Genomic DNA, 4,849 nt, shown 5'->3' with positions numbered 1-4,849 from the left:
TTTGTATGCGACTGCTGAACCCAAGCCGAGCCGGAGTAGTCATGAGTGTCAACGGGTGGAGGACTATCATCTCCACCATTGTGATCAAAATCGTGCCTGGCTTCTTCTTCTTCATTTTCTTCTTCATCTTCTTGTTCTTCGCTTTCATCACTGTCATCATCTGCAGGAACATTTGCTCTTCGAATAAACTTATACATTCTCCGCTCATTGCACCAAAGATATCCCATCATAGACATAGTTTTTGTGCTGAACTCTTTGTCAGATGTGATGGAAGTGTACGGGAAAGACGGATGATTAACGTTGGCTGCAGTCAGGACCTCTTGAATGAAGGATCCATAGGCAAGAGCCGTTCCTCGTCCGGAGTCACGTAGCCCAAACATTCTACTGGCAATGTAGTACGGCCAGTTGATTTTCATCTTATTTTTCAGAATGTAAATTAGATGAACCTCGGCCGGTTCGACTCTGGAGAGTCCGCCCTTCTTTGGTCGCAGGATTCGTGAGACAACCCACTGAAGAATCCTTTCTCCAGCTTTCAGCTTGCCGGCAGTGACAGTTCGTGGGAACGAGTCACTGCTCACAAACTGGTCAGGATAGGGTCGTCTCAGCATGTTATTTAATGCACTCTTAAACTCATAGCCATCTATGTGGTGAGAGTCAGTTACCTCAGGTAGAGGGTTTCCAGCATCATCAACAGACATATCAAAATTATGGTTCCAGATGTTTGATTTAAGCGGTACCTTTGTCGGACCAATTCTAGAGTGAAACTTGTGCCCGCGAAAGTTGTCATGAAGGCCGGCATAGAACACTCGAACAAGGTCTTCACTGTATTTGGTATTACATTCCAAGAAGTTGATAAAGCCCTGATGCTGCAGCAGAGCCAGGACTTCAGGAAGGTGCATGCGTTCAGCGGTAAGTTTGTAGAACGCATGTTGTTGCACAACGCCTCTTTTGCTGATGTCTCTGTTGAAGACTTCGACGCGAGCGGGTGGAACGAGTGATACAGCAGATATGGGGAGAGATGCGGCGGATGATTCTCGGGATCTCTTTCCGGAAGGTCTGCGTGATGCGGAAGCCATTTGAACAAGTTTGAAACTGAGTGTTTGGGTATAGAGAGAAGGTTTAAGAGGGGTTTTGAGAGTGATTCTGCTAGATAGAGGTTTCTCCCAATTTATAGTGGAAAGGTTAGGGTTTTGGGAAGATGGAAGATCAAGGAGCAATAGCCACTAGGTAGATGCAAGTTACAAAGTAGTGGGTAGTTTGAAAGGTGATGGAATGTAAATGCACACTTAATGATAATTTTTGAATGGGAATGCATGAAAAAACGATTTAAATTTTTCTGCAGAAAAACGAAATTTTCGAGCGATGCGTCGACCATAGCCCTGTATGCGTCGACGCATACTGTTTGGTTTTTGAGAAAATGCAGAAATTATTTAAGCTTGCGTCGACCATAGCCCTGCTGCGGTCGACTCATACAGTCCAAATTTCAAATTTTCACTATTTGCCACATGCGATGACAGGTTTGATGCATAATTAACACAGCATACAGCAATAAACATCCAAAGAGAGAGATCATATATATATATATATATATATATATATATATATATATATATATATATATATATAAACAACATCATTATGAGATATAACTATTGTAGTCATGAGATTTTGCAGAGAGAGAAAGAGAGGAACAGTATCACCTCAATGCCGGAGTGACTTAGTGAACGGTAGACTTGTGCTTACAACAACATAGATTTGTTAGAAGTACAGGATTAAAGTCTTATATGGAATAAGGTAAAACAGTAGATTATAGTGCCCGTTCCGAAATATCGAGAATGCCAAGTTCTCGGCGGATATGAAAGAAAGGTTCAGTGGCTAGCGGCTTTGTGAAAATGTCCGCTAGTTGATTTTCAGTATTGACATGTTCAAACACAATGTCACCTTTCTCTACATGATCCCGAAGAAAGTGGTGTCGTATTTCGATATGTTTGGTGCGAGAATGTAGCACAGGATTCTTGGTTAGGTTAATGGCACTTGTATTGTGACAAAAAATGGGAATCCGTTCAAGTTTGAGGTTAAAATCCAATAGTTGTTGCTTAATCCATAGGATTTGGGCACAACAACTACCGGCGGCAACGTATTCCGCTTCGGCGGTTGACAAAGCAACAGAAACCTGTTTCTTGCTATGCCAACTGACCAAAGAGTTTGAAAATAAGTGACACATGCCACTGGTGCTCTTCCTATCCGATTTGCAACCGGCAAAGTCGGAATCGGAGAAACCTACCAAAGAAAAATCATTACCTTTGGAATACCACAGTCCATACTTCGGAGTACCGGATAGGTATCGAAGTATTCGTTTGACGGATTTTAAATGGGATTCCTTGGGACATGATTGAAATCTTGCACACATGCATACGCTAAACATAATATCGGGACGAGAAGCAGTAAGATAAAGGAGTGAACCAATCATACCTCTATACCGTTTTACATCTACTTCCTTACCGTCTTCATCTTTGTTCAAGTTGGTACACGTAGGCATGGGGGTGTCTATGGCCTTAGCTTTTGCCATGTCAAATCTCTTGATAAGGTCCAAACAGTACTTTGTCTGGCTCACGAAAGTTCCTTCTTTGAGCTGTTTAATTTGCAGACCGAGAAAGTATGTGAGCTCCCCCATCATACTCATCTCGAATTCCCCCTGCATAAGGTCAGAAAACTCTCTCACAAGATTCATGTTAGTAGATCCAAATATGATATCATCTACATAAATTTGCACTAATATCAAGTGCTTTCCTTGACGTTTAATGAAGAGGGTTGTGTCAACCTTTCCTCTTGAGTATTTTTGATCGAGTAAGAATTTGCTTAGTCTCTCATACCAAGCTCTAGGAGCTTGTTTGAGGCCATACAAAGCTCTTTTTAGTTTATAAACATGATCAGGATACTCATGGGATTCGAAACCCGGAGGTTGTGCGACATAAACCTCTTCATTTATGTGACCGTTAAGGAACGCACTCTTGACATCCATTTGGAATAGCTTAAAGTCTTTCGCACAAGCGAAAGCAAGGAGAAGGCGTATAGCCTCGAGTCGGGCAACCGGCGCATAAGTTTCCTCATAGTCGATGCCTTCCTCTTGGTTATACCCTTGCGCGACTAAACGCGCCTTATTACGGGTTATTACCCCGTTTTCGTCCAGCTTGTTCCTAAACACCCATCGGGTGCTGATTACTCGATGATCTCGCGGAGGAGGGACGAGGTCCCAAACCTCATTTCTGGTGAACTGATTAAGTTCCTCCTGCATTGATAAAAACCAGTGTTCATCGAGTAGGGCTTCTTTAGGGTTTTTAGGTTCCATCTGCGAAACGAAAGCGAAGTGATAACAGAAATTACTTAGCTTAGATCGAGTTGTTACACCCTTTGAGATGTCCCCGAGAATGTTGTCTATTGGATGGTTTTTGGAAGACTTCCAAGCTTGAGGGAGATCATCGTTTGAAGGCGGATGAACTACCTCGGTTTCTTCACGGTGTACATCTTTGTCCTCCTCAATTTTGACTATGTTGGGTTGATCAATCCCCGGCTCGCCACCTTTGAGTATGTCTTCGGTAGATGTACCTGCACCATGAAAAACACTACCCTTTCCGACGTTTCTCGGATTGGATTCATCAAAAGTGACATGTACAGACTCTTCTACAGTAAGTAATCGTTTGTTGTATATTCTATATGCTTTGCTAGATTGAGAGTATCCGAGGAAGATACCTTCGTCGGCCTTGGAATCGAATTTCCCTAAGTTTTCCTTTCCATTGTTCAATACAAAACATTTGCAACCAAAGACATGTAAGAGAGAAACATTTGGCTTTCGCCCTTTTAAAAGTTCATACGGTGTTTTGTTTAGAATGGGGCGAATGAGCACCCTATTCAGAACGTAACAAGCCGTACTAATGGCGTCAGCCCAAAAGTATTTCGGTAAGCCACTTTCATTGATCATTGTTCTTCCCAATTCTTCCAAAATTCGATTTTTACGCTCCACAACCCCATTTTGTTGAGGAGTACGTGGAGCGGAGAAGTTATGATCAATACCATGGTTACCGCAATATTCTTCAAATAAGTGATTTTCAAACTCACCTCCATGATCACTTCTAATTGCAACAATGTTTGTATTTAGTTTATTTTGGGAAAGTTTAGCAAATCGTTCAAAGGCGGCGAATGTGTCGCTCTTATTTACTAAGAAAATAGTCCAACAAAATCGAGAAAAGTCGTCCACTATTACAAAACCGTAATAGTTTCCTCCTAGACTTTTAATCCTAGATGGCCCAAATAAATCCATATGGAGAAGCTCGAGAGGTCTCGTTGTTGAAATGATATTTTTGGATTTAAAAGAGATCCTCGTTTGCTTCCCCTTTTGACAAGCATCACAAAGGTGATCCTTGGTGAACTTAATTTTGGGGAGACCTAGGACTAGATCTTTTGAGACTACTTTGTTGAGTAAGTCAAAGTTAACATGTGCTAAACGCCTATGCCATAACCATGAATCTTCACTCATTGTTACAAGGCATTTTTCACTTGTTAACGATACTTCATTTAAGTCAAGCATATAGACATTGTTCACACGAAGACCATTAAACATACTCTTCTTATCATCATTATTTACAATTTTGCAACACTCTTTTGAAAATGATACATTGTATCCTTTGTCACATAATTGACTGATGCTAAGTAGATTGTGTTTAAGACCTTCGACAAGCAAAACATCAGAAATAGTAGTAGAGGAGGGATTACCTACACTACCTTTACCAAGTATTGCTCCACGGTTGTTGTCACCATAAGTTACATATCCCTTCTTCTTAGCCACAAAGTC

The sequence above is a fragment of the Lathyrus oleraceus genome, chromosome 2, assembly GCF_024323335.1.
Source record: "Lathyrus oleraceus cultivar Zhongwan6 chromosome 2, CAAS_Psat_ZW6_1.0, whole genome shotgun sequence".
Taxonomy (NCBI): Eukaryota; Viridiplantae; Streptophyta; class Magnoliopsida; order Fabales; family Fabaceae; genus Lathyrus; species Lathyrus oleraceus.
Note: the sequence above shows the minus strand (reverse complement) of the source record.